Here is a 17,859-nt window from a genome sequence, read left to right on the forward strand (position 1 = left end):
GGGACTGTGATGGTGTTGGGATGGAGGGACTGTGATGGTGATGGGATGGAGGGACTGTGATGGTGTTGGGATGGAGGGACTGTGATGGTGTTGGGATGGAGGGACTGTGATGGTGTGGAGGGACTGGGATGGAGGGGGACTGTGATGGTGTTGGGGGATGGAGGGACTGTGATGGTGGGACTGTGGATGGAGGGACTGTGATGGTGATGGGATGGAGGGACTGTGATGGTGTTGGGATGGAGGGACTGTGATGGTGTTAGGATGGAGGGACTGTGATGGTGTTAGGATGGAGGGACTGTGATGTGGGATTAGGATGGAGGGGACTGTGATGGTGTTAGGATGGAGGGACTGTGATGGTGTGGGATGGAGGGACTGTGATGGATGGAGGGACTGTGATGGTGTTAGGATGGATGGAGGGACTGTGATGGTGTTGGGATGGAGGGACTGTGATGGTGATGGGATGGAGGGACTGTGATGGTGTTGGGATGGAGGGACTGTGATGGTGTTGGGATGGAGGGACTGTGATGGTGTTAGGATGGAGGGACTGTGATGGTGTTGGGATGGAGGGACTGTGATGGTGATGGGATGGAGGGACTGTGATGGTGTTGGGATGGAGGGACTGTGATGGTGTTGGGATGGAGGGACTGTGATGGTGTTGGGATGGAGGGACTGTGATGGTGTTAGGATGGAGGGACTGTGATGGTGATGGGATGGAGGGACTGTGATGGTGTTGGGATGGATGGAGGGACTGTGATGGTGTTGGGATGGAGGGACTGTGATGGTGGAGGGACTGTGATGGTGTTGGGATGGAGGGACTGTGATGGTGTTAGGATGGAGGGACTGTGATGGTGTTGGGATGGAGGGACTGTGATGGTGATGGGATGGAGGGACTGTGATGGTGGTGATAGGATGGAGGGACTGTGATGGTGTTGGGATGGAGGGACTGTGATGGTGTTAGGATGGAGGGACTGTGATGGTGATGGGATGGAGGGACTGTGATGGTGTTGGGATGGAGGGACTGTGGGATGGAGGGACTGTGATGGTGTTGGGATGGAGGGACTGTGATGGTGATGGGATGGAGGGACTGTGATGGTGTTGGGATGGAGGGACTGTGATGGTGATGGGATGGAGGGACTGTGATGGTGATGGGATGGAGGGACTGTGATGGTGATGGGATGGAGGGACTGTGATGGTGTTGGGATGGAGGGACTGTGATGGTGATGGAGGGATGGATGGTTTGGGATGGAGGGACTGGGATGGGATGGAGGGACTGTGATGGTGTTGGGATGGAGGGACTGTGATGGTGATGGGATGGAGGGACTGTGATGGTGTTAGGATGGAGGGACTGTGATGGTGTTGGGATGGAGGGACTGTGATGGTGATGGGATGGAGGGACTGTGATGGTGTTGGGATGGAGGGACTGTGATGGTGTTGGGATGGAGGGACTGTGATGGTGTTGGGATGGAGGGACTGTGATGGTGTTGGGATGGAGGGACTGTGATGGTGTTGGGATGGAGGGACTGTGATGGTGTTGGGATGGAGGGACTGTGATGGTGTTGGGATGGAGGGACTGTGATGGTGTTGGGATGGAGGGACTGTGATGGTGATGGGATGGAGGGACTGTGATGGTGTTGGGATGGAGGGACTGTGATGGTGTTAAGATGGAGGGACTGATGGTGTTAGGATGGACTGTGATGGTGTTGGGATGGAGGGACTGTGATGGTGATGATGGATGGAGGGACTGTGATGGTGTTAGGATGGAGGGACTGTGATGGTGTTGGGATGGAGGGACTGTGATGGTGTTGGGATGGAGGGACTGTGATGGTGTTGGGATGGAGGGACTGTGATGATGGTGATGGTGGGATGGATGGAGGGACTGTGATGGTGTTAGGATGGAGGGACTGTGATGGTGATGGGATGGAGGTACTGTGATGGTGATGGGATGGAGGGACTGTGATGGTGTTGGGATGGAGGGACTGTGATGGTGTTAAGATGGAGGGACTGTGATGGTGTTGGGATGGAGGGACTGTGATGGTGTTGGCATGGAGGGACTGTGATGGTGTTGGGATGGAGGGACTGTGATGGTGATGGGATGGAGGGACTGTGATGGTGTTGGGATGGAGGGACTGTGATGGTGTTAGGATGGAGGGACTGTGATGGTGTTAGGATGGAGGGACTGTGATTGTGTTAGGATGGAGGGACTGTGATGGTGTTAGGATGGTGGGACTGTGATGGTGTTAGGATGGAGGGACTGTGATTTTGATGGGATGGAGGGACTGTGATGGTGATGGGATGGAGGGACTGTGATGGTGTTGGGATGGAGGGACTGTGATGGTGTTAAGATGGAGGGACTGTGATGGTGTTGGGATGGAGGGACTGTGATGGTGTTGGCATGGAGGGACTGTGATGGTGTTGGGATGGAGGGACTGTGATGGTGATGGGATGGAGGGACTGTGATGGTGTTAGGATGGAGGGACTGTGATGGTGTTAGGATGGAGGGACTGTGATGGTGTTAGCATGGAGGGACTGTGATGGTGTTGGGATGGAGGGACTGTGATGGTGATGGGATGGAGGGACTGTGATGGTGTTAGGATGGAGGAACTTTGAGACTGTATCCAGGGGGGTGCCATGTACTTAGGTCACTGTCAGCCTCGACAGATCCTGTCCTGAGACATTACTAATTTATTATAATAATCCTGAATATGAATCATGTTCAAAATCTTTTCCTGTCTTTAATCCTTGACCCAGTCAATTTATTTACTGGAGGCAACTATTTTTATTTGAAATGTGACTACTTCCAATTGCTTGCGTTAGTTAGTTATTGTATTAATATCCTGTATAGCTAATACCGTTAGTACCCAGTTAGTTGAGTTAGTGTTTTGACTAGCTATTTCAAGTTTAAAATACAGTACCAATGTCTTACTCCTTCTATAAAGTATTGCAGTGGGTAGTACACATGATCTAGATAAATATCATGGACAAAATGAGGAAAATTTTGGTGTGTTTTGCAAGCTGAAATAAGTCATTGTAAATCGTCATGGCATACAGTAATACTATAAAGTACTGGTCTGGCACAACATACTAGAATTCACTGGGAAGTGCACTTTTAGATCAGTGAGATTAATATTGTCTCTGTTCATTTGTTCATTTCTTGTTCATTTGTTCATTTCTCTCAAAGATTGCAACTGTAGACAAACATTTCTCTTGAAGATAGCAACTGTGGACAAGCACTTCTCTTGAACATCCAACTGTGGACAAGCATTTCTCTTGAAGATAGCAACTGTAGACAAACATTTCTCTTGAAGATAGCAACTGTAGACAAACATTTATCTTGAAGATAGCAACTGTAGACAAACATTTATCTTGAAGATAAAAACTGTGGACAAGCATTTCTCTTGAAGATAGCAACTGTGGACAAGCATTCCTCTTGAAGATAGCAACTGTGGACAAGCATTTATCTTGAAGATAACAACTGTGGACAATAATTTATTTTGAAGATAGCAACTGTGGACAAACATTTCCCTTGAAGATAGCAACTGTGGACAAGCATTTCTCTTGAAGATAACAACTGTGGACAAGCATTTCTCTTGAAGATAACAACTGTGCACAAGCACTTCTCTTGAAGATAGCAACGGTGGACAAGCATTTCCCTTGAAGATAGCAACTGTGGACAAGCACTTCTCTTGAAGATAGCAACTGTGGACAAGCACTTCTCTTGAAGATAGCAACTGTGGACAAACATTTCTCTTGAAGATAGCAACTGTGGACAAACATTTCTCTTGAAGATAGCAACTGTGGACAAACATTTCTCTTGAAGATAGCAACTGTGGACAAACATTTCTCTTGAAGATAGCAACTGTGGACAAACATTTCTCTTGAAGATAGCAACTGTGGACAAACATTTCTCTTGAAGATAGCAACTGTGGACAAACATTTCTCTTGAAGATAGCAACTGTGGACAAACATTTCTCTTGAAGATAGCAACTGTGGAAAAACATTTCTCTTGAAGATAGCAACGGTGGACAAGCATTTCCCTTGAAGATAGCAACGGTGGACAAGCACTTCTCTTGAAGATAGCAACTGTGGACAAGCACTTCTCTTGAAGATAGCAACTGTGGACAAACATTTCTCTTGAAGATAGCAACTGTGGACAAACATTTCTCTTGAAGATAGCAACTGTGGACAAACATGTCTCTTGAAGATAGCAACGGTGGACAAGCACTTCTCTTGAAGATAGCAACTGTGGACAAACATTTCTCTTGAAGATAGCAACTGTGGACAAACATTTCTCTTGAAGATAGCAACTGTGGACAAACATTTCTCTTGAAGATAGCAACTGTGGACAAGCATTTCCCTTGAAGATAGCAACTGTGGACAAGCACTTCTCTTGAAGATAGCAACTGTGGACAAGCATTTCCCTTGAAGATAGCAACTGTGGACAAGCACTTCTCTTGAAGATAGCAACTGTGGACAAGCATTTCCCTTGAAGATAGCAACTGTGGACAAGCACTTCTCTTGAAGATAGCAACTGTGGACAAGCATTTCCCTTGAAGATAGCAACTGTGGACAAGCACTTCTCTTGAAGATAGCAACTGTGGACAAGCATTTCCCTTGAAGATAGCAACTGTGGACAAACATTTCTCTTGAAGATAGCAACGGTGGACAAGCATTTCCCTTGAAGATAGCAACTGTGGACAAGCATTTCCCTTGAAGATAGCAACGGTGGACAAGCATTTCCCTTGAAGATAACAACTGTGGACAAGCATTTCCCTTGAAGATAGCAACTGTGGACAAACATTTCTCTTGAAGATAGCAACTGTGGACAAGCACTTCTCTTGAAGATAGCAACTGTGGACAAACATTTCCCTTGAAGATAGCAACTGTGGACAAGCACTTCTCTTGAAGATAGCAACGGTGGACAAACATTTCTCTTGAAGTTGGACACGTATCTTTGTCCTGTGTTGTCCTTGTTGCCCTTGTACGTCTGGATGTCATGCTGCTGAGATGTCACACTGCAATTTTCTGATCTAACACTTTCTGATTTTCCCCGGTGCTTGCATTTTTTTATGACAAAAGGGAAAGCAATTGCATAGTTGCCAGCCTGCCACTGAAGGACTGGCGATTGCAGAGATCTGTACAGGTATTGTAGTTTTGGCACGAAGCAGCATGTGGAATGATAACTTTAATAAAGGGCTCTAAACCAGGTTCATAGCTGATTTTTGTTATCTGAAGTTTTCAGTAAGGCCTTCAGTGTTTCCTAAACAAATTCACTGGCCAGGAAAAACTTAGGGCCCTACTCATCAGTTGTAATGCTATATTTCTGTCATTATTGATAACTGGAGAAAAGACACTCAGACATAATCTGCAAGATTGATTGTTGATGCCTATATGTTTTACATCATTGATATGTTAACCAAAATCTAGAACAAGTTATGTCACCAGGTGGTGACTAGCCTATAGTATTCTAGAACTAGTAATGTCACCAGGTGGTGACTAGCCTATAGTATTCTAGAACTAGTTATGTCACCAGGTGGTGACTAGCCTAAAGTATTCTAGAACTAGTTATGTCACCAGGTGGTGACTAGTCTATAGTATTCTAGAACTAGTTATGTCACCAGGTGGTGACTAGCCTATAGTATTCTAGAACTAGTTATGTCACCAGATGGTGACTAGCCTATAGTATTCTAGAACTAGTTATGTCACCAGGTGGTGACTAGCCTATAGTATTCTAGAACTAGTTATGTCACCAGGTGGTGACTAGCCTAAAGTATTCTAGAACTAGTTATGTCACCAGGTGGTGACTAGCCTATAGTGTTCTAGAACTAGTTATGTCACCAGGTGGTGAGACTAGCCTATAGTATTCTAGAACTAGTTATGTCACCAGGTGGTGACTAGCCTATAGTATTCTAGAACTAGTTATGTCACCAGGTGGTGACTAGCCTATAGTATTCTAGAACTAGTTATGTCACCAGGTGGTGACTAGCCTATAGTATTCTAGAACTAGTTATGTCACCAGGTGGTGACTAGCCTATAGTATTCTAGAAATAGTTATGTAACCAGGAGGTGACTAGCCTATAGTATTCTAGAACTAGTTATGTCACCAGGTGGTGACTAGCCTATAGTATTCTAGAACTAGTTATGTCACCAGGTGGTGACTAGCCTAAAGTATTCTAGAACTAGTTATGTCACCAGGTGGTGACTAGCCTATAGTATTCTAGAACTAGTTATGTCACCAGGTGGTGACTAGCCTATAGTATTCTAGAACTAGTTATGTCACCAGATGGTGACTAGCCTATAGTATTCTAGAACTAGTTATGTCACCAGGTGGTGACTAGCTTATAGTATTCTAGAACTAGTTATGTCACCAAGTGGTGACTAGCCTATAGTATTCTAGAACTAGTTATGTCACCAGGTGGTGACTAGCCTAAAGTATTCTAGAACTAGTTATGTCACCAGGTGGTGACTAGCCTATAGTATTCTAGAAATAGTTATGTAACCAGGAGGTGACTAGCCTATAGTATTCTAGAACTAGTTATGTCACCAGGTGGTGACTAGCCTATAGTATTCTAGAACTAGTTATGTCACCAGGTGGTGACTAGCCTAAAGTATTCTAGAACTAGTTATGTCACCAGGTGGTGACTAGCCTATAGTATTCTAGAAATAGTTATGTAACCAGGAGGTGACTAGCCTATAGTATTCTAGAACTAGTTATGTCACCAGGTGGTGACTAGCCTATAGTATTCTAGAACTAGTTATGTCACCAGGTGGTGACTAGCCTATAGTATTCTAGAACTAGTTATGTCACCAGGTGGTGACTAGCCTATAGTATTCTAGAACTATTTATGTCATCAAGTGGTGGCTAGCCTATGGTATTCTAGAACTAGTTATGTCACCTTGTGGTGACTAGCCTATAGTATTCTAGAACTAGTTATGTCACCAGGTGGTGACTAGCCTATAGTATTCTAGAACTAGTTATGTCACCAGGTGGTGACTAGCCTATAGTACTCTAGAACTAGTTATGTCACCAGGTGGTGACTAGCCTATAGTATTCTAGAACTAGTTATGTCACCAGGTGGTGACTAGCCTATAGTATTCTAGAACTAGTTATGTCACCAGGTGGTGACTAGCCTATAGTATTCTAGAACTAGTTATGTCTCCAGGTGGTGACTAGCCTATAGTATTCTAGAACTAGTTATGTCATCAAGTGGTGACTAGCCTATGGTATTCTAGAACTAGTTATGTCACCAGGTGGTGACTAGCCTATAGTATTCTAGAACTAGTTATGTCACCAGGTGGTGACTAGCCTATAGTATTCTAGAACTAGTTATGTCACCAGGTGGTGACTAGCCTATAGTATTCTAGAACTAGTTATGTCACCAGGTGGTGACTAGCCTATAGTATTCTAGAACTAGTTATGTCACCAGGTGGTGACTAGCCTATAGTATTCTAGAACTAGTTATGTCACCAGGTGGTGACTAGTATTCTAGAACTAGTTATTCTAGGTGGTGACTAGTTATGTCATGTCAAGGTGGTGACTAGCCTATAGTATTCTAGAACTAGTTATGTCACCAGGTGGTGACTAGCCTATAGTATTCTAGAACTAGTTATGTCACCAGGTGGTGACTAGCCTATAGTATTCTAGAACTAGTCATGTCACCAGGTGGTGACTAGCCTATAGTATTCTAGAACTAGTTATGTCATCAAGTGGTGACTAGCCTATGGTATTCTAGAACTAGTTATGTCACCAGGTGGTGACTAGCCTATAGTATTCTAGAACTAGTTATGTCACCAGGTGGTGACTAGCCTATAGTATTCTAGAACTAGTTATGTTACCAGGTGGTGACTAGCCTATAGTGTTCTAGAACTAGTTATGTCACCAGGAGGTGGCTAGCCTATAGTGTTCTGTTGATAATGTGAAAGAAGTTCAGGCATGCAATGCCCCATGCGGTAGATTGTATAGGAATACATCTATTACTTTTAATGTTCAGAGAATGTTCTATTTCACATAATCATATCCTTTAGTCTTCCAAGTGGTTGGATGTTTGGTAGGTCATGTTATAAAGTAGGTTTATGTGAAAGAGTAATTGAAAATGACTCCTCTTATTTCACAATTGATCTTAGTTAATTATAATAGAATTCTCAGGTCAATCCATTTAATTACAGTTGGAGACAGGAGATTTTAATAAGGAAGAGCGTAATTAGTAAATGTCTGCTTCATTTTCCAATAGTTTCCAAGTAAATAGTCTGATATTATACGTCTGTGTTGTGACAGCTGGATCGTTCTCCTTTTGACTTTTCTGTGATGTACATGCGGTGCTATATGTATGATAATACATTGAAGAGAAATGAAGATGGACCAATAGTTCCTCAATGTAACTTCTTCTTGCTTGAGCCTGAGGCCTTTACCAACATGGCTGATCACAACAGCTTTACAGCATTAGCCTAGACTATACAATGCTCCAGGTGTACGATCTAGTCCAAACACAGTAAGTAGAACATTGCCTTTCACGTCCTGGGTATTTGGCCTGGTTCAGGTAAACACCGTTCCTTTCCTCGTACTTTGTGAGATCATAATCATAAAAAAGGGCAATTCCACAGTAACCAAATGACATTTTAACTCAGATTTATTTCACTTTAAAAGGTATGCAAAGCAAAAACCATTGATATGAAAGTTTAACAAACCATACAACTATGTATAAGGACTACTCTGAACAATTTACATAGAACATTTCACCAAAACTGTGCAAATGAAAAGTTTGGTAACAAAATTACGGTAAAATCGCCCTCTGTTTTTTATGCGACCACGTTTTCCCCAAAATCTGAATTCAGATTCAAAGATGTCAGCAGAAAGAATGGGGTGTCAGCTGTGACTTTACATCTGGAGTTTGAAAGAAAATAGTTTGGTTATTGAACTGTATTTATTGCGATTGGATACTGAGATTTTATTGTGATTTGATGTTCCAAACATATTGCTCACTATACTGTATGTATACTGTATGAACTAGACAAGACTTCTCAACGGAGTCCCCCACCTTCTTTATCAGCCCCACTGATAACTGATTTGTTACAGTTACAGAGATGATCTGTGAATGTAATAGTAACTGTTGTGTGTTAGACCCAGAGAAAAGGCTATTATGTGTTTGTATACCCAGTCTAGTGTATCAGATTCAGGTCAAACTGTAACAATTATATCATCAGTCAAACACTGTCAGTCCAGAGCTAACTACAATGCTACTGTCTTACTGTTGAGACTACTGCTGCTGGTTCACTGTGATACTATCTGCACATTACTGCCATTTGTAGACTACACCTCCCTAGTTGTATTCTTGGCTGCCTTGTAGTTGCACTGTCAGCATTACGAGGGGCCCGGAGAGACACGTTTGTGTGTGTGTGTGTGTTTGTGTATCAAACTCCTCCTTTAATATATCTCAGCAATAGTTGATTTTTGAACTTTATCGTGGACCTTTATTTGTATAATAACGGGAGTGGTTCTTGCCAGTCAGGAATTACATTTTGGAAATGAGCACCAGTTCTTTTTTTTCTCTCTCTCTGTTTATACTAGCTGCCCCTGCTGACATCATGTGGCCATTTTAGGACTGGCCTACATGCTCTTATTACAGAGATATAAACATACTTTCTGGTCAATTACATCAAAAGGTAACTTAATCAGAGGGGATCAACATAACAATCTACCTCTGTAAGTGCATGAGAGAGAGAGAGAGAGAGAGAGAGAGAGAGAGAGAGAGAGAGAGAGAGAGAGAGAAAGAGAAAGAGAGAGAGAGAGAGAGAGAGAGCGAGAGAGAGAGAGAGAGAGAGAGAGAGAGAGAGAAAGAGAGAGAAAGAGAAAGAGAAAGAGAAAGAGAAAGAGAAAGAGAAAGAGAAAGAGAAAGAGAGAGAGAGCGAGCTTCATCTTTGTACGTTACACCCCTGCATTGCAGTGCTGCCTGCAGGATCTGGAGAGGATGCAGTGCCCATCCTCTTTGCCGTCACAGCGGAGGGAAGTGAAACGTGGTCCAAATAACATTGACGACTAGAAGCCCCCTGCATGCAACTCAGAAAAACCACACATTAACTCTACGGGCCGGGTTTACTTTCTCTCTCTTTGACTTCGCTTTCTTGTTATCATGTCTCAGCTTAGCAGTCCACACAGCTGAACTGAACCACTCATGTGGATCTGGGCCCAGGTTGAGAGAGTTTCTCTCACAGATAGATGCACTGGGGTTGATTTGGTTTTGAGGTGCAGGAGGGGAGGGGGGCAGGGGGACAAGGGAAGGGAGGGGGTGCGGGAATCCCATACGGCAGAAGTGGGGAATATGAATCCTCAGTGATCAATAATTCAGGAGCTCCAGATCACTGTTATGGTTTCTATGCACTATGACCTTGCAGAATGGCTTGTCACACGGCACCATCATACTAGAGCTGCTGAATCGATACAGTTAGAACGGTGACTGGTCGAATCTGGTTCGTCGCCACTGTCTGTATGTACTGTAGTACCATCTAACACTGTATTCAGAACTCCACCCTAACTTCATCTTACAGGCCTACTGCAATATTTGTTTGATGTTGATGGGTCTAGAAGAAAAAGAAACGCACACCTATTAAGACGAGGTGCTGGCTAGCGGAGCAGAAACCTGAAAATAAAAGAGAGCCGCACACTCTTGGAGCTCAGATGCAAAATTTTTATACCAACGTTTCGACAGCCAAGCTGTCTTCATCAGGGTATAATTACAAACACTGCGGGATGACTCGTTTATATAGTGTCAAAAGACACAGGTGTCTGTAATCATGGCCAGGAGTGGCCTAATATCATTGGTTAATAATCAAATATTAAAATGTCATACAAAAAACAGCATACAAACAAATGGATAGCATACGATCATAGATTAATTTGACTATACAAGTTTACACACAATTACAATGGCAGAGTCACAATAATCACAAGAATGGCAGATCAAAGTCTACGTTGAGACCGAAGGGCGCAAGGGTCTTTAAATTACTGATCCAGGCAGCCTCTCGTTTTAACAATAAATTATCAAGGTCACCCCCTCTCCTAGGGAGGGTGACATGTTCGATGCCAATATAACGCAGAGACGAAATCGAGTGGCCTGCCTCCAAGAAGTGGGCCGCAACTGGATAAGTAAAGTTTGATGTTGATGGGTAACAGCATGCAAGTCTTAGTTAGCTTAATTACTATCATGGGGTCAATGAACATTCCAAGAAGAATCTGCTCCAAAGTATTGCATTCATCAATAGCTTATGTGCCTTCTTTAGCAACTGTGTTTGCAACTTTCCAAAGAACATACTAACTCACCCACTACCATGTACCGGATCATGTGTGCTGTAAAATCTTCATGAGTCAAGCTCGAGCTGCCCTCTTCTTTATGAGCAAGGTTCTTTCTGTTGGTCCAGGTTTGATTTATGGAACATACAGTCTAGATCTATGGGTCTGTTTGAACACAGTATCATCATCAATCCACCACACACTTTAGACAAGTGACAACTAAAAACCCCTCTGGTCAGTCATATCTCTTCACTTGGGCTGGTGTTGTTCTGTAGTCTGTGAGTTGCAGATGTTAACCAAGGTCATGTTGAATGGGTACGGGGAAAAAAATAAGGTTTTTCTAACGAATTGTGAAAACTAAGTCTTCACATGGGGATTCAACACTGGCAGTGCTGGAACAATGTGATAAAACATGTTGTTGGATAAAGCTATCCCGAGTTGATGATATGTTGGGAGTATTCTAATTAGCTTCTGGAAAAATCACTTGCATTTAATTGTATTATTTTCTCCTGTTAACACAAAGACAATTATGTTTGACTTTTTATTAGAATAATTGATATTCAAAGTAGTTTCCATAAACTAGTCTTTTGGGAGTGTTTTTCTGGTTCAATAAAAATGCACTTAGAAAAATGGAGCTAAGACCCAGTTCTTAGATAATTCTTTGTAGTCCTCAGAAAACCCAGTTTGGTATAGATAGTTCAACCCGAATCATCTGATATTTTCTCTAGGAAAAACACTGACAAAATATAGGCCTAGTTAACTTCCTGTAATCTTTTCAATGAGCATAGAGCACTAACATTACATTAAGACTTTGGGAAAGTTTGTCTCATATTTCAGTGAACTGATTTCCACAGCCACACATTTCAATTCCATCAATTAGTGGATTAGTGAGATAAATGACAGTAGCACATTTACATGTGCGTCACAACCTGCTATAGCCTACAGCACCAGTCAAACGTTTGGACACAACTACTCATTCCAGAGTTTTTCTTAATTTTTTACTATTTTATACATTGTAGAATAATAGTGATGACACCCATACTGTGAAATAACATATGGAATCATGTAGTATCCCAAGAAGTGTTAAACAAATCAAAGTGCAGCATATTGTAGATTTTAGATTGTTCAATGTAGCAACCCTTTGCTTGATGACGGCTTTGCACACTCTTGGCATTCTCTCAACCAGCTTCACCTGGAATGCTTTTCCAACAGTCTTGAAGGAGTTCCCACATATGCTGAGCACTTGTTGGCTGCTTTTCCTTCACTCTGTCGTCCAACTCATCCCAAACCATCTCTATTGGGTTGAGGTCGGGTGATTGTGGAGGCCAGGTCATCTGATGCAGCACTCCATCCCTCTCCTTCTTGGTCAAATAGCCCTAACACAGCCTGGAGATGTGTTGGGTCATGGTCCTGTTAAAAACAAATTATAGTTCCACCAAACGCAAACCAGATGGGATGGCGTATCGCTGCAGAAGGTAGCCATGCTGTGGTAGCCATGCTGGTTAAGAGTAACTTAAATTTGAAATAAATCACAGACAGTGTCACCACCAAAGCACCACCACACCATCACACCGGTTTAATGTCCATTGCTCGTGTTTCTTGGCCCAAGCAAGTCTCTTCTTCTTTTTGGTGTCCTTTAGTAGTGGTTTCTTTGCAGCAATTTGACCACAAATGCTTGATTCACACAGTCTCCTCTAAACAGTTGAGATGTGTCTATTACTTGAACTCTGTGAAGCATTTATTTGGGCTGCACTCTGAGGTGCAGTTAACTCAAATCAACTTATCCTCTGCAGCAGAGGTAACTCTGGGTCTTCCTTTCCGGTATGGCAGGTAGCCTAGTGCTTAGAGTTTTGGGCCAGTAACTGAAAGGTTGCTGGATTGAATCCCAGAGCTGACAATGTAAAAATCTGGTGTTCTGCCCGTTTCCCAGGCTCTGAAGACGTGGATGTCAATTTAGGCAGCCTCCCACACATCTCTGATTCAGAGTGGTTGGGTTAAATGCGGAAGACACATTTCAGATGTACAACTGACTAGGTACCTTTTCTGTGGCGGTCCTCATCATAGCTCTTCATGGTTTTTGTGACTGCACTTGAAGAAACATTCAAAGTTCTTGACGTTTTCCGAATTGACTGACCTTCATGTCTTAACGTAATGATGGACTGTCGTTTCTCTTTGCTTATTTGAACTGTTCTTGCCATAATTTGGATGGTCTTTTACCAAATAGGGCTATCTTCTGTATACCACCCCTACTTTGTCACAACACAACTGATTGGCTCAAACGCATTAAGAAGGAAAGAAATTCCACAAATTAACTTTTAACAAGGCATACCTGTTAATTGAAATGCATTCCAGGTGACTACCTCATGAATCTGGTTGAGAGAATGTCAAGAGTCTGCAAAGCTGTCATCAATACAAAGGGTGGCTACTTATAAAATATATTTGTATAACCATTTTTGCTTACTACATTATTCCGTATGTGTTATTTCATAGTTTTGATGTCTTCACTATTATTCTACAATGTAGAAAATAATAAAAAATTAAGAAAAACCCTTGAATGAGTAGGTGTGTCCAAACCTTTTACAGGTACTGTATATAGGCCAGATACAGCATGGGGCTGGATGTGGGCTATGTTATTGTCAGAGATAATAACCCTGGGAGGGAGAGGTCACTACCAAAGACAAGGTAATCAATTCCAGCCAACAACACGGTATCCCTTTCACCTGACATAACAGGACATTCCTGTCACATTATTTGTGTACAAGTACAAGCATCATTTGTTCGTCATTACTAATACTCAGTCAATGAAAACATGATCTGTACCTCTGGGCAACTTCCACCCAGAGACTGGCTGCTGTCTGATTTCCTTGCCCGCCTCCCCAAAGTATGTGCTTGTTCACTACATCTCACAGATGTAAAAGACATCAAATGGTGTTAAGGGAACTCCTGCTAACCCAATGTTACACAAATCAAATGCTTTAACATCCATGAGGGGAGAGTGAGTAAGTGGGTAGGGAGTGAGGGGTTATTAAGGAAGGTTTAGTGCAGTGGTATTCAAAGTCGTGGGAACTGCAGTGGGTCGCCGCAAACATGTACATATATATATATATATATATATAGATATATCTCCTACAATAATCTGCACACTTCACCCCCCCCCAAAAAAAATATATATATAATAATACAGATTATTGTACGAGACGATGTACTAACATTTTTGATAAAGATCATTTGAAAAATAAAACTTAATTTAGTAAATGTATTTCTTGGTTTCTTTTCATCATAAGAGATAAAAAATGTAATGAATTTAAGGTTATTTGTTAATGTAAAAATCTACATTTACCGATCATAAGGCGGTGTCTTCAGATTTGGGATGGCGTGGGATCGCGAAATCTATAACAGAAATTCTATCGGAAACAATGGGGTCCCCTCTGAAAAAGTTTTAATACCACTGGTTTAGGGAATATTGACATAGCACAACATCAACTCTTACTTATTCCAGCCAAGGGCATAACCGGACCATGCACAGTGAGCTGTGAGTTCAGTACTGCCCCCCTCTGTGCAAAGGGAGTCATAACATCCTGTAACATGGCAGAGACAGAGCCCCTGCTGGGCCGGTCTGGCTGCCACCAGCTGTTCACTTCCACACAAACACATTGATGAGGTATTCCCTCTGGGGGTGTCTGGGAGAGTTCTGGAGATGGATGAGGCATTCCCTCTGGAGGTGGCTGTTAGAGTTTTGGAGATGGATGAGGCATTCCATCTGGAGGTGGCTGGGAGAGTGCTGGAGATGAGCAGAAATAGTACTTTTCCAGTAAAGTCCTTACTGGACTGCTGATGGAGGATTCGGCTCAAACTAGAGGGGTTGGGAGGACAGGAACATGGCAGCTAGTTAGAAGACAAACCGGTCAGTTTCATTCAAGGGAGAACATTATTATTTCTGGGTTTTTTTTATGTCACCAATTTGTTACGCAAATGAAAGGATACCATATGGTGGAAGGGTGATTTCTGCTAGAGTTAAACAGATGAATGGATGGGGTATGCAAAACTGCCTTATCTTACTAACCAAAAGGTCACAACATGTTATTTAGCAGTAGATTAAGCACAATCTTTACTCTGTAGGGAATTATAACTCAACATACTTGGAAGGCTAACTCCATACTGTAGAGCAGACTAACTCCATACTGTAGAGCAGACTAACTCCATACTGTAGAGCAGACTAACTCCATATTGTAGAGCAGACTAACTCCATACTATATGGAAGGCTAACTCCATACTGTAGAGCAGACTAACTCCATACTGTAGAGCAGACTAACTTCATACTGTAGAGCAGACTAACTCCATACTGTAGAGCAGACTAACTCCATACTATATGGAAGGCTAACTCCACATAATGTAGAGCAGACTAGAGCAGACAAAGCAAATACTGTAGAGCAGACTAACGCCATACTGTAGAGCAGAATAACTCCATACTGTAGAGCAGACTAACTCCATACCGTAGGCAGACTATCTCCAAACAATAGGGCAGACTAACTCCTTACTGTAGAGGAGACTAAGCACATACTTTAGAGCAGACTAAGCCCATACTGTAGAGCAGACTAACTCCATACTGTAGAGCAGACTAACTCCATACTGTAGAGCAGACTAACACCACATACCGGGCAGACTAACTCCATACCGTAGGCAGACTATCTCCAAACTATAGGGCAGACTAACTCTATACTGTAGAGCAGACTAACTCCATACTGTAGAGCAGACTAACTCCACATGCTGGGCAGACTAATTCTACATACTGGAGGGTAGACTAACTCCACATACTGTAGAGCAGACTAACTCCATACTGTACAGCAGACTAACACCACATACCGGGCAGACTAACTCCATACTGTAGAGCAGACTAACTCTATGCTATATGGCAGACTAACTCCATACCGTAGAGTAGACTAACTCCATACTGTACAGCAGACTAACTCCATACTGTAGACTAACTCTATGCTATAGGGCAGACTAACTCCATACTGTACAGCAGACTAACTAAATACTGTAGAGTAGACTAACTCCATACTGTACAGCAGGCTAACTCCATACTGTAGACTAACTCTATGCTATAGGGCAGACTAACTCCATACTGTACAGCAGACTAACTCCACACTGTAGACTAACTCTATGCTATAGGGCAGACTAACTCCATACTGTACAGCAGACTAACTCCACACTGTAGACTAACTCTATGCTATAGGGGAGACTAACTCCATACTGTAGAGTAGACTAACTGCATACTGTACAGCAGACTAACTCCATACTATGGAGCAGACTAACACCACATACTGGGCAGACTAACTCCATACTGTACAGCAGACTAACTCCATACTATGGAGCAGACTAACACCACATACTGGGCAGACTAACTCCATACTGTAGTGCAGACTAACATCACATACTGGGCAGACTAACTCCATACTGTAGAGTAGACTAACTCCATACTGTAGACTAACTCTATGCTATAGGGCAGACCAACTCCATACTGTACAGCAGACTAACTCCATACTGTACAGCAGACTAACACCACATACTGGGAAGACTAACTCCATACTATAGAGTAGACTAACACCATGTACTGGGCAGACTAACTCCATACTGTAGACTAACTCTATGCTATAGGGCAGATCAACTCCATACTGTACAGCAGACTAACTCCATACTGTACAGCAGACTAACACCACATACCGGGCAGACTAACTCCATACTGTAGAGCAGACTAACTCTATGCTATAGGGCAGACTAACTCCATACTGTAGAGTAGACTAACTCCAATCTGAGGCAATAACCTCAAGGTGCACTTGAACAACTTGAGAGTTCAGAGTCAAAATGACATGTTTACAAAATCCTTTTCTTTGCAGCTATATGAAACAAGATTTCATGCTGGATCAATAACATAGTAGCTCTATGATCTTGTTATTTTCTATTGTAATTTTGTAATGAATCGTGACATATAATCAAATTATCTTGGTATCCTTATCAAAACAGGTCAAATGGATCATTTGGTTTGTCCATTGTTACATCTATTGTGTGAATTGTAACAAGATAACTGTCATGATTCCACCAAGGCCTTATCCTTGTTACATCCTGTTGTCACCTTTCAAATCCTCCCATGAAAGATATGTGTTGTGAGGAGGACATGTTCACCAGGAGCCATATGTCAAGCATCTCAGAGTAGGGGTGCTGATCTAGGATCAGGTCTTCCCTGTCCGTGCAATCTGGGGTGGCAGGTAGCCTAGTGGTTAGAGCGTTGGACTTGTAACAGAAAGGATGCCAGATCGAATCCCTGAGCTGACCATGTAAAATTCTGTCGTACTGCCCCTGAACAAGGCAGTTAACCTACTGTTCCTAGGCTGTCATTGAAAATAAGAATTTGTTCATAACTGACTTGTCTAGTTAAAAAAAGAAAAATTCTTATTTATTGTGATCTATAAGGCCAAACTGATCCTAAATCAGCACACCTATTCTGAGATGCTGATCCCTCTCAACTAAACCTGCATTCTGTCTCCTGCATTTTGAAGGGGTTTCTTGGCTGATGAGGA

The 17,859-nt window shown here is 42.6% G+C and overlaps 1 protein-coding gene across 2 annotated transcripts in view; it reads left to right on the plus strand.

Annotated features, from left to right (window-relative positions):
* The window catches only part of LOC115143492 (synaptotagmin-2-like), a 63,551-nt gene that overhangs the window by 25,019 nt on the left and 20,673 nt on the right, over positions 1–17,859 (plus strand). The window lies entirely within an intron of this gene.

The sequence above is a fragment of the Oncorhynchus nerka genome, linkage group LG15, assembly GCF_034236695.1.
Source record: "Oncorhynchus nerka isolate Pitt River linkage group LG15, Oner_Uvic_2.0, whole genome shotgun sequence".
NCBI lineage: Eukaryota > Metazoa > Chordata > Actinopteri > Salmoniformes > Salmonidae > Oncorhynchus > Oncorhynchus nerka.